We start from the raw sequence: 13,624 nt of genomic DNA on the forward strand, positions 1-13,624 counted from the left end.
CCAACTCTCGAGTCTCGTTCCCTTTCTTAAAGCACCAGCTACTGGAGTCACTGGGATTAGGTGAAAATCTCAGCTTGCTTTTCTGTTTTTTTAACCAGCTCGAGAAATGTGTGGAAGTGTGACCCTCCCAACGGCTTGACACAATTGGCAAATAAACAAAGTGCATCACTGATTATTTTTAGTCATCACGTGTCTTTGGAGGGGCTGACTCCATGACGTTTCCTTAGTTCATAAGCGCCTTGGGGCAGAGGCCGTGTTTGTGTCCTGGGACTGTACAGCACCTGGCACACTGGTGTCCATGACTGGGGGCTACAATAACACAAATACTATGTCCATGCTTGGGGCTGCACTTTACAGATGGGGACACTGAGGCATAAGGCAACAAAATGACAGACCGAGGCGCAGAACCCAGGAGGGTCCTGACTCTCTCCTGAGCTACAAGCACTTGACCTCAAGCTGGGAACAAAACAGAGGCTGAACGGCTGCTCGTAAAGCACCAGGAGCTCCGTAAATGACAGATCTTATGAAGAAGGGCAAAGTACTATTAAAAATAGCTCATGCAAAAAATTGCTAACAGTTATGGGAGCAGCAGGGGCTGCGTGTTCTGTGGGGCCTTGCCCCTCCTCCCGCTCTCTGTTAACACAGTAGACAAGTCTCTCCTGTACTTCCCCCCACATACACACTAGCAGTAGGTGGTCTCCTTGCCCCCTACTTTCAAACACACTTAAACCTTGAAAGTTCAACTCCCACTGGCTCAGGACGGGGGCTGGTGGGGGCTGTATGATGATTGTCGACTCTCTGTATTGTCGTAGCACCCTGGAGTCCTACTCATTGCCTAGGTGCTGCACATATACAGACCAGACAGATGGTCCCTGCTCTAGAAAGCTCATGATCAAAGTCAGTGGGCTGCAACCTGTGGTCCGTGCAACGCTGGGGGTCTGCAGACCACGGCTAAGGGGCCCGCACCTCCATTCGAAATTTTGTAAGGGTCTGCAAATGATAAAAGGTTGAAAACCACTGGTCTAGGCAGATGTCCCTCCCCTTTGTAGTATATGAACATCTCTTAAACCTCAGGGAATCTGCCCTCACAACCACCCTGGGAGGGGAGGGAAGACTCATTATCCCCATTCTACAGATGGGGAAACTGAGGCACAGGAACTTGTCCAGGTGAGCTAGCAATCAGACCCAGAGTGTCCGTATGCAAGCCCCTGCCTTCGCCACAAGACCATCCTTTTGTTTTCCAGCCAGCAGTGGCCAAGCAAACCCTGAAAGTTTTAGCATGGGAAAGAGTTTAATTCGAACCCCCGCCCCTGTGCCCCTAAAAGCGTGGCAGCAAACAAATCATGTGGAGGGCTAGCTCTGGGTTCCTTTTGCAAGACAGAAAGCCCAGGAGTCAGAAAAGAGCCCTGGATTTTCACATATATATTTTAGCTTGGCCACGGTTGCTGATATATATTTATTTATTCTAAAGTCGGATTTATTCTGGACAGCTGCAAATCTGCTGTTGTCAGAACACCACCAGTATACTAACCCTCCGCCTCAGCCTTTTTTATTCTGCAGCAAAACTGGGCAAGCTTAAATCCCAGGCTTTTATACACTTTTATTTAGTCTATAAAAAGGCACATTTCTACTCTAGCCATCCTCCTGTATTTAAGCCCACGCCGTGGCCTGCAACCTGTAGGGCGTCAGAAGAGGGGAAGCTTTAGGGCTCTATCGCTGCTTTATTGACAGGGTAATGGTCTGGGGAATGTTTGTAATCCTCTGTTTTCCACGGTTTATCATTCGTCTGCACAACCGTGTTTTCCCGGCTGGCCCATGCCAGGCAAGATCTCAGCTGACAAGCCCATTCTAAAAGCAATTCAGATGGTTGGGAGTCACGAGCAGGGGAGAGAAGAAAGGGTCACCCATTGCAATTCATTGGTAATTATTACTATTATACACATTTGTAACTTTCTGACCCCACTCGGATTGAAGCAAGGCCATTTGGCTGATGGGCAGTTCACAGTACAAGGGCATCATGTGGGAAGTGCCATGTTTCGGAGGGTCTTAGCCACTGCGCCAACACATTTTCCTGCTAAGGTGACCGGATGTCCTGATATTCACAGCTTTGTCTTATCTAGGCGTCTATTATCCTCACCCCCATTCCAATTTTTCACTCTTGCTAGGTGGTCCCCCTATTTCCAGTTGTCTCGAAGGAACCCACTTGGAATTTCATGCTGACCGTGGGGATGGACTCAGCGTCTCGCTGCTGCGTGAGGCAAAAACAACCTCCTTTTGGAGTTTGTGAGTGGAGATACGCATCTGCCATTCTGAGCCCACATCTAGCTAAAGACAGTGCTGATGACATGAGCTAATGGACAAGGCCCACCCTGGCCTGGTATTCAGGAGACCTGGATTCTAACCCCAGCTCTGTCACCGGGCCTTTTCCCCCTCCCACCCTTTATCTAATCGACGCAGACTGTAACCTGTTCCGAGCGGGGACCATCACTATGTGTACAGCAACTAGCGCAGCAGGGCCTCATTCGCAGCTGGGGGCTTTAGCTGCTACGGTACCACAAACAATAACCAATAATAGTAACCTCTTCTTCAGGCTGTATTAAAGGGACACAATCTGGAGGAAGAGTGATACATTTCTTGACTGTGTTATATTAATACATTAAAATGGAATTTAAAAAAAAATCAAAACGTCGTGGTATTTGCTCACTTCCCACATTTCCTCCAGCGGGGGGCAGCACTTGGTACTGCGGGGCTGGGAACTCAATCCGAACCTCAGACAGACAGGAAGGCAGAGGGGCTAATCTGGTCTCTTAGTCAGTTTCACTTTCCCTGTCTCATTCCGCTGTTTATTGTTAACCTGCCATTTAAAGCTCTTGCCCATCTGAGTTTTCAAATAGCTCACTGCAGCCTTGGTCTTCTCTGTAGATTTGCTGACAGCCTGTTGGGTGTTGCAGGGATTGTGTGCACCTGCCTTTCCTTCTCTATGATAGACATACATAGGATTAATATTAATATTGCTCTCACTTTCCATTTCTCGTGATCAGCACCACGGTGTTATGCTTTGGGGGCTGCCGTTCCAAATGGAACAATGAAATTTCCAAAAAAGCAGCAAAGAATCCTGTGGCACCTTATAGACTAACAGACGTTTTGGAGCATGAGCTTTCGTGGGTGAATACCCACTTCTTCAGATGCATTCACCCACGAAAGCTCATGCTCCAAAACGTCTGTTAGTCTATAAGGTGCCACAGGATTCTTTGCTGCTTTTACAGATCCAGACTAACACAGCTACCCCTCTGATACTTGAAATTTCCAAAACATTTCTATTCAGATCTGGTTTGGTAAACTCTCTTGTATATCATATTTTAAACAACAAGCTAAAATTGGGCTCTAAATTACCTGGCAGCCTCCCCTTGCCAAATGGCTAATATATTAAAAATATGAGCAAGTCTGTAACGGTTCAGAAAGGCTTCGATCATGTTTGCAACTCAATGTCATTTAAAGGTTGGCATCCACTGGTTCCAACCCCTCTATTTTCATTTACTCTCCACAACTGTTTAACACGTTGGGAGAAGATGAATAATGCTTATTTTCTTTCCCCCAAAGCGGATGCCTCCATCTCTTTGTTTGCTGGTTTCTGCCTCACATATGGGGTGGCAGGCAGGACTCCGGGGAGTAATGTTCAGTGGTTATCAGCTTATCGGTATCTACATAGGAAAATATATTTAATACTGGGCTTTCCAGTCTAGCAGAGGAAGCTCAAACATGATCAAATGGTTGGAAGTTAAAGCTAGACAAATTCAGACTGGAGGCAAGGCGTAAATGTTTAACAGTGAGAGTAATTCACTGTTGGGACAATTTGCCAAGGGTCGGGGTGGATTCCTTAACACTGGCAATTTGAAAATCAAGACTGGACGTTGCTCTAGATGATCTGCTCTAGGAATTGTTTTGGGGCAGTTCTCTGGCCTGTGTTATGCACGAGGTCAGACGAGTTGGTCCCAACGGCCCCTGCCGGCCTTGGAACCTCTGAATCTGTGCGCCACCCCAAGGGGGAGCACTCTGCCTCCTCCAGAGTGTCTCCCCAAAACGGTGGGTTGTATTTATTTTACTGCCTCTGGCTGTGCTTCACCCCTGGGCAGGGCACCAGCAGAAGGTCTTTGTATTACCTAAATCCCACTTAAAACCTGGGCTTTATGGCTACAGTGCACCTTTTGCGGGCTCTTCCCACGAGGATGTTTCCCCCTCTGTGATGGATTTACATAGTCTTGTTTTTTTTAAAAAACACCATTAGAATCCAGAAGATCTTTCCATCCGATTATAACAATCCTCAGAAATCATTCAGCGCCTGAGTCCAAGCAGGTGGGGCTTTCTACAAATGCTGGTGGTTTTATTATTGTATTAATAACCGAAACATTTCAAGTTATTCACCAAGAAATTGCTCTCTCTGACTAGAAAGGGAAGGCCTGTATCTCCAGTGCGGAATGGAATGGATTCAAAGACGATGCATGACTCTCACTGTACAATGTCTAGTGAGTGCAGCCTGAGCAGTGGACTGATGATGATAAAACAGCAATCAATAATTAACACTGCTTGCACTGAGCAGGCTGGAGATAATAAGGAAGAGGCTTGGCTTTGCTAGGCCTCTGTGAACAGAAAGACTGCTTTCATCAGGGGTCTGTTTGGCCCCAGCGACGCCCCAGAGAACACACTGGAGGAACAATCTGGATTTTCTCCTTGTTCACGTAGCAGAGAAAGCATATTCTAAAAGTGGCTAAGAACACAGCCAACTCCTCAGCCGGGGCAAATCAATGGAGCGCCCTTGGCTTCAGCAGAGCTACACTGCTATACACCAAGCTGTGGATCTGGCCAACAGTTTCTGCCAGTGCTTAATATGTAATGAAAGAGGTGCTGTAGCTCAAGCCATTTTTTAACATTCATAACGGATGCAGCAAGCCCAGAGGTGCCGGGGCTCAGCACTGGTTCCTGCATACGGTGGTTTCTGTCCCCACAGGTCGGAAGAAGCCATGTGATAACACAGGTGAACAGCAGTCACAGTCTGTAAACACGCCATGCAGAAGAGGCTTAATCCTAACTTCTCCAGCTGGTACCTTACTCTGATTTTGATGCACTGGCTTTTACGAGCATGCCCAGAAATCTTCTCCTGCCTTAACACCAGACCATTCATGGAGCAGCCAACTCAGGGGGAAGCTGCAACCCAGAACCACTGGTGCCCCCTAGGGTAGAAGATGGGAGAAGCATTGAGTCTTGCTGGTCCAAGCAAGCACCTACAGACCAAAGTACAGAAATCAGTTTCAGAGGCAAGGGCTCGTCACAGATTATGCACTGCCCCAACCCCCAGATTTTCAAGTCTGGGGAGCACAGACAAAAGCATATCAGCTACTCTCACTCTGCATGGGGGACAAGAGGCAGACGTCCCACTGGCACTCATGCGCCCAGCCTCGTGATTTTGTCACAAGTTGAGGTTTAAAGCCCCAGCTCCTGGAGTCATGTGATTGCAGGAGACTCTCAGCTTGCTTTTTTTTTTTAACAAGAAGTTTCTAGCCCTTGTGGTTGTAGAGAAAAGCTTGACTTCATGATGCCCAAAGGCTCACGCCCCAGAGGGCAAATAAGAAGAACCCAAAGTGTATCCTGGGGAAGGGGGGGACTTTTAAGCTAATCTCATGATTTCAAGGAGCCTGACTAATGAGTTTTGCATGCTCAGAGTTGGCCAAGCCACACTCCTTCATGAAGCCAGATCTCTACATCAGCCCATCCGCAGCACGGATTCCCCACTGTTCAGAAGCAGAGGAGGACAGGCCCTGGGTCAGCGGCTTGAATCCGACCTGGGTCAACAGGGACTGTTTTGGTCCTGTGTGAAATGAGGAGGGTAGCTCTTCGGTTCAGTCCCCTGGGGAAAGCAGTAAAGATAATCCCAATGGTTGTTAAATTCACAGAGTCATAGAATTTAAGGTCAGAAGGGACCATTATGATAGTCTAGTCTGACCTGCACAACACAGGCCACAGAATCTCACCCACCAACTCCTGTAACAAACTCCTAACCTATGTCTGAGCTATTGAAGTCCTCATATCGTGGTTTAATTATTAGGAGTCTCAGTGGAGAGGCCACGGAGACCGCACTGCCCTTTCCCCCCACAGGGTGGCGTCGCTCCAGGTGCAGGGTGCTGTTGGGGGACCCCATGCTGCACCTGTGGTGAGAGAGATTATTATGGTAGGGCCCAAGCAGCTGTATAAACACATAGAAAGCCATGGCCCCTCCTCTAGAGAGCTGACCATCCCATTTAGTGTGATACACAACAGGCGGTTGTAACAAACAAGAGGCGGGAATAGGGAGGGTGGAGTGGGGCACCGGGAGATGGTGTTTTAAATGATTAAACACAAACAAATCTCTAGCTCTTATCTAGTGCTTGTCACCAGCAGACCTCAAAGCACTTTACAAACAAAGTCAGCCTCGTTATCCTCATGTGACCGATGGGGAAACTTAGGCACAGAGATGGGAAGTGACACACTCCAGGTCACCCAGCAGGCCCATGGCTGAGCCAGGAACAGAAGCCACATCTCCTGAGTCCATGTCCTGTGTCCTCTGCACTAGGCCCCCAAGACATCACACAGCCATAGCTTTTTAATGCTTGGAGGAGCCAGCCTGATCATGTAGTTTGCCCTCCTTCAGAACACAAGCCAGAGAACCTTGCCCAGTGAGTCCTGCATGGAGCCCAATGAAATCAGTAACCCCGACTGGTCTTCTGGAAATACCATGGGAGTGCTGGCCAATGGCCAGGTCAGGGTTAAAATTGATCTGTTCTCACAACCTAACAGTTATATCCACCGATCCAAACTGATTTCTGGGGCCTGGCCCAGCAGGAGGGTGGCACACTGGAAAGGAAACCTCTTCAATAGAGGGAAAGAAGTTGGTGTCCTACCCCCCCTCACCCCAATATGTGTAGGTTTAATCTGGAGGGAATTAAGACAAACAGAGACTCGGAGGACTCGATGCAGCCCAAACCAATGCCACATCAACCTCCTGACTGGAGAGACAGGAGCCCAAGCTCCTGTCCTATAATGCTCTATTTCTTTATGCCCAGGTTGCCTTCATCCCTCCGGGAGGCACCCAGCTGGAATTTCTCCAGCTCTCCTCTGTTCACCACCCTTGGTCCCTTTCCATACCATGCCGTTGTAGCTGTGAATTCAGGGCTGGATTGACAGGGCTTGGGACTGGAGTCCTTCGGTTGATTCCCAGAGCATGAGCAGCAGCAGCAGGGCAAGCATTCCTCAGTCCTGTTGGGGCAACCCTGTAGGGGAGAAAGGACTGGCCATGCCCAAGAAACGCTGCTGCCGATTCCAACCAGGGCAATCCAATAGTGTCAACTGTGGGGATGGTTTATGTAATGGAGACACACTTGTGCCCTGGGAACTGGACTGAGGCTACTCAGCTCAGATCCCGCAGGCCCACCCAGTGAGCCCTGGGCAATGCTGACGGGCTGTACCCAGCTCGAGCATGCTCAGAGATCTCTGCCCTCTCCAAAACCTGCCATCTGTGCATCTGCAGTGTCCTGTTAGTGCACAGGTCTGCCAGCCATCTGGAGCATGGGAGACCTGGCGGTTTCCCCCTTGAAACTAGCTGGCTTGGGACAAAACAGATGATCCAATTTAAAAGGAACAACGTGTTTGATTCAGGCAGGAAACTTGGCACAGGCCAAAAGCATCATTGCAGCCAGATCATAAACCACAAGAAAGGCTCTTTAAAGTCCAGGATGCCATTAATTCCTCAGCATGTCGGTCCAGGGGAGGTAAGTGCAGGAAAGAAAGAGACTTATTGTAGGAAAACACAGTGAAATATTAGCCAAGCAGAGGCTGCATTAGCACCTACAACAGCTGGCTGGTAGCAGGCTGCTTGTGTTTGCAAGATATTAGACAGGGGTGCAAGTGATCTGAGTCTGATCCTCAGCTGTGTCTGTCACAGACCCCCTGGGTGAAACCTGTCACTTAATCCCTCTGTACCTCTGCTCCCCTTCCATAACTAGGGATGGCGACACTTCCTTCGTCTGCCTGGTGTATGTAGACTGTACACTCTTTGTAGCAGGCTGCCATGGATATACAGAACCTAGCACAACAGAGTCCAGATCTGAGCTTCAGGTTCTGGGCACTACTAGAAAGAAACATCATGAATAATACAGCGGTCAGACAAAACGGCAAAGGACCTGGAATTTCAAAGATCGCCCTCAGCTTTCCAGGTTCCTGGCAAGGCATCTGGGGTTTGATTTGTCCCCTAGCTGTCACACGGGTCATAGACAGATGTGTGTTACATGGAAGATGCACAGGGCTGGCATGGACATGAGGGCAGAGTAAAGGCTGAATGAGATAAGGGGGCAGACCAAAGGTGGAATGTTCTATCTTTAGGTGTGTGTGTTTGTTTGAATGACGGTATCTATAAAAGATTTTTTTCCCTTTTGAACTTCCTGATACAAAGTTACGACCTTAACTTCCCCTTCCCTGAGATGCTGCCTGGGAATAGAATGAGCATAATGCCTCGCCCTTAGATAACACTTTCCATCAATAGATCTCAAAGGGCTTCACAAAGGGGACCACGATCATTATCTCCCTTTTCCAGTAACCCTCTGACATGGGCCCTTGCCAAAGGCTCTTGAGCAAAGTAAGGAGCCATGGATCCGAGGGAAGATCCTCTCCTGGATCGGTAAGACAGAAAACAAAGATAGGGATAAATGGTCAGGTCTCACAGTGGAGAGAGGTGAATAGTGGGGCTCCTGGGGATCTGTTCAGGGACCAGCGCTCTTCAACATATTCCTAAATGATCTAGAAACAGGGGTAAACGACGAGGTGTCAAAGTTTGCAGATGATACTAAATGACTCAAGAGAGTTAAGTCAAAAGCTGACTGCAAAGAGTTCCCAAGGGATCTCACAAAACGGGATGATTGGGCAACAGAATGGCAGATGGAATTCGGTGTTGATAAATGCAAAGTGATGCGCATTGAGAAACATAATCCCAACTACACATGCAAAATGATGGGGTCTAAATTAGCTGTTACCAGTTGAGAAAGAGATCCTGCAGCCACTGCGGATATTCTCTGAAAACATCTGCTCAATGCGCAGCGGCAGTCAAAGAAGCAAACAGTGTTAGGAACCATTAGCAAAAGGACAGATACTAAGACAGAAAATATCATGATGTCCCTATACAAACCTACGGTACATCCACCTCTTGAGTTCCGTGTGCAGTTCTGGTCACCCCATCTCCCAAAAGATGTACTAGAATTGGAAAAGGTACAGAAAAGGGCAACAAAAATGATTAGGGGCCTGGAACAGCGTCCGTATGAGGAAAGATTAAAAAGACTGGGACTGTTAAGCTTAGAAGAGAGATGACTGAGCGGGGGAACCATAGAGGTCTATAAAATCATGACTGGTGTGGAGAAGGTGACTAAAGAAGTGTTATTTACCCCTTCACATAACACAAGAACCAGGGGTCACCCAATGAAATTAATATGCAGCAGATTTAAAACAAACATGAGGAAGTACTACTTCACGCAGTGCACAGTCAACCTGTGGAACTCATTGCCGGGGGATGTTGTGAAGGCCAAAAAAGAATGAGATAAATTCCTAGAGGATAGGTCCATCAATGGCTATTACCCAAGATGCTCAGGGACGCAATGGCATGCTCCTAAATCTTTGACTACCAGAAGCTGGAATTGGATTACAGGGGATGGATCACTCGATAACTGCCCTGTTCAGTTCATTCTCTCTGAAGCACCTGACACTGGCCACAGTTGGAAGACAGGACACTGGGCTGGATGGACCATTGGTCTGACCCAGCATGGCCATTCTTATGTTTTTATGTCAATGGGGAAACTGAGTCACACAGTGGGGAAGTGACTTTGCCTAAGGTCACCCAACAGGCCAGTGACAGAGCAGAGAATAGAACCCATGTCTCCTGAGTCCCAGTCCAGTGCTGCACAGGGATTACAAAAACATTTATTTTGCCACTCAGTAGATGAAAACTCATCGCAGGTGAAGAGAGGGCAGACAGTACTGTAGGGAGTTTGTATCGACTTGAGTAAGCACCAGCTCCACTCTGAACCCCACCCTGCTGCCAGTCGCATGCCCAGTCCCATGGCCCCTGGAAGAGGTGAGGCGTGGGTGGGATTTTATGATGCTGAGATACAACAGGACCTAACAAGACCACACCACTTTCTAATGGATGCTGCAGTCTGTGCAAGAGGCATGTAGGTTCCAGGTGGAACCCTTAGGAGAGAGCCCTGGGAGAGAGTCCTGGTTGTTTCTCAAGCACGGATGGGAGGAATAGGGTGAATAAGGCAGGTAAAAGGCCTGTGCTCTTGGGGGGCGGAGGGTCGGGACTGTCTTTCGGCCTTTTCATTTTGGAATGAATGATTGCATGGAGCGGGGCGTCGCTGACAGTCTGGCTCTGGTAACTGAGTGTGGACAGGTGCTGTGTTTGAATCCCTTCCCCTCCGCACACGCAGCTCTGCCAATGCACCTCACCCGCGTCGCCCCCTGCTGTTCCGGTTCTGGAGCCCAGACAGCTCTGGCGATGCCCCTCACTCCTGGCACCACCTGCTGTTCCGCCCTGCATCTCTCCGCTGGTCTGCGAATGCCCCTCAGTCCTGGCCCGCAGCCCCCCTGCTGTGCCAGGACTCCCCCTCGCTGGAGCAGACTCGCTGAGGTGGGGGGAGGGACCAGCAAATTCAGCTCATTCATGCCCCCAGCGGGGTTCGGGTTCTCACTCATCCTGCCAAGCTCGCAGCCGCCTTCCCAGCCCTAGGGCCTGCTGGAGCAGGGCAGGGGCAGGGCACAATCCAGCCCTGTTACCGAAGGCCTGCTGGCTAGAGAGATGGGGGCACACCCTGATGCTTATCCTGCTGCATGCTTGGAGGACATGAGCTCTCAGCCAATCCAGAAGCAGCAGGTGCCCTCTCCCTCCACTCCCTTTTGGGATGCTGCCATTTCCAGCTATGCCCCATTCGCCTCCTTCCCTTTCTTCTGCTGCCCACCCCATTGCTAGGGCTTCAGCTGCCCATCCCGCCTACAGGGCACCCCCTGGCCTGACTGCAGCTGGTGGCACACAGGACAGAGCCTGTACTCACCGCAGCAGAGAGCAGAGCATGAATCCACCGAGCCCAGCCACTCCCTGCTTTGGCCGAGTTCAGGCCCCATGCCGAAGCTGCTTCTCTTCCTGAGCTGTGATTCCAGAGGCTCCTGCTGACGCACGCAGGGTCATGCCAGATACCCGAAGTCACCAGGTGCAGCTGCCAAATCCCCCCTGGGGCCCTTTTAGCGAACCGGTTGGCAGGGAGGGCAGCGTTGCCAGCAATCCCCAAGTGAGCCCCACCGAAGCAGGAGGAACCGGGACCGCCGGGGACATGACGGCAGCTTGGTGCCTGGAACGCCGGTGTCCCAAAGGACTCTCCGCGCCTCTGCTACAGATCTAGGTGCTGTTTTCAAATGGCTTTGCTGAAGGCCCCTTAAGCAGAGGAAGCACCTGCGTTGGAAAGGATGGTAACGCGGTGGGGAGCTCACAAAGGGCTCAGGGGGTGCTCGGGCCCCTGAGAGGTGATTCAAGCCTTCCCATCGCCCAGCCCGGCCCAGACACGGATGGATGATTCCTTAGCACGGGCGGCCGCCTTTGCTATTCTGTGCTGCGACTGTAGCACGTGTAGACAAACCTGAGCATGTAGACGTAACGAAAGCAGTGAAGCCGCAGCCACATGGGCTGGAGAACCCCGCCCGGGACCTTGGGTATGTGCTCGAGTGGCCAGCCTGTGCTGCTGAGGTGCCACTGCTGTTTTCACAGGCTACACATGCTGCAGCCACACCTCTGATTGCAGTGTAGCCAGACCCAGAGTCACAGCTCTGAGCATGGGGGAAAGAGGGCTTTGTGCCCTGGGGTTTCTAGGCTAGTCAGGGGCCGAAATAGCCCTAACTTATGGCAGCACCACCGGCGGGCAGCTCTGCAGCCTGGAACTGCTGCGGCATCCCCCGAGCTCGGCGCTAGGGAGAGTCCCAGGCCCGTGCCCTGCACTAGAGTTTGTGAGAGGCTCACAAACCAGCCAGGCCTGCGTATGCCACCGTGACAGCACTGAGTGGCTGCGGAAGGGGAGAGCCTCCCTCCTTTCGTCGCTAGCCCAGAGCTGAAACACAGCAAGCACCAGAAATTCCCTCGCTACCGTACGTCCAGCTACTGTGTGACGAGCTGGGACTGGGGCAGGCTGGAACAGAGGGCTCAGGGAATGAGCGATGAGATATATAGCTTGCTGCCCCTAGCTCCATTCCAGGGGTCATGGCCCACTCCTTAGAGGCCGTAACACCACACACATACACACACACACATTGTTGGTAAGCTCAGCATAGAAGCCAAGCACTGAACAGATCATGGCAGCTGATCTCCTGGAGATGGTCAGGGTTGTTATTCTTTTTTAGCTCTTTTCGTCAAACGATCTCCAAGGGCTTTACGAAGGAGGTCAGTGTCAGGGGAAACTGAGGCACAGGGAGGCAAACCAACTTGCCCAGGGTCATCCAGCAGGCCAGTGGCTGAGCTGGGAACTGAACCCATGTCTTCTGAGTCTCAGGCCAGCGCACTACCCATGGGGTCACACTGCCTCCCCACTGCAGTGCATGGCTGTGGGGGAGTTTGTCCATGCTGTCCCTGCCTTGCGGATAAGGGGGAGCTATAACGCAGCCTGTACTACAGAGATCCCGGCACATGCGGCACTGCTCTCCCCTCCTGCTGGCCCACACTGGGGGCCAGTTGCTAATTACACCCAGGTAATTACAGACCAGGCTGCATCAGAGGTGCGGCCTGGGTCCAGAGCAGCGATGGTCAGTGCCTGCACCGAACCACTCAAGCTCAGCGGGGAATCCCCGCACCAGACACAGACAGGGTCTTCCCCCGCCACTCAGTTCAGGTGCATCCAAGCCCTCCGACAGCATGAGGTGGTTTGACACGAACTTGATCAATTCTACAATGCGTGGAGCTACCGTGCAGGCCCCCGTCTGGCTGCCACTCTAAGCTTCAAGCCCCAGGTCCTGGTAACAGCCTGTCCAAACGAGGACTAACCCTCAATACCTGTCTCAGCCGTGTTGTCTCTAAGCAAGCTGTAGAAACACCTGGGGCCGTGTTCTCTCCCCCAGTCATAGCCAGCATTTCCAAGAAGCTTAGCACATCGGGTGCCCCAGGGTGCTGAGTTCTTGAGAGAATCGGTCTCTTATTTAGGTGCATAAACAGCAACTGAGCTCGGCAGAAGATCTGGATGCTCAGCCCTTGGCAATCTGGCCTGTGAGACACGCATACGTATCTACACCCACCATCACTGCGGCTTGTGCCAGGCTCCCAGCCTCACGCTGGGGCTACCCTTGGCAGGAGGGCTATTGGGCTGGTTAATAAAAGCAGTGGGCCAGAAATGCCTCCCTAAGGGGCAGCCTGGGGCTTGTCACTGAGGCCGGGGCTGCCATGAAAGGTTTGGCCGGTGTGATCTAGTTCTTGAGATTCTCCCTGCACCCACAGGGAGGGGAGAAGTGCTCTGGAGGGAGGAAGCCCAGAGCCGAGGAGGCCCCGAGCAGGGTGTTTAGGGCCATGCAGAGTCCAGGT

General features: G+C 51.0%; 1 protein-coding gene across 1 annotated transcript in view; it reads right to left on the reverse strand.

Moving 5' to 3' along the window:
• SRCIN1 (SRC kinase signaling inhibitor 1) overlaps nucleotides 1–13,624 on the reverse strand; it is a 176,938-nt gene that overhangs the window by 77,123 nt on the left and 86,191 nt on the right.

This window comes from Gopherus flavomarginatus, chromosome 25, assembly GCF_025201925.1.
Source record: "Gopherus flavomarginatus isolate rGopFla2 chromosome 25, rGopFla2.mat.asm, whole genome shotgun sequence".
Classification (NCBI taxonomy): domain Eukaryota; kingdom Metazoa; phylum Chordata; order Testudines; family Testudinidae; genus Gopherus; species Gopherus flavomarginatus.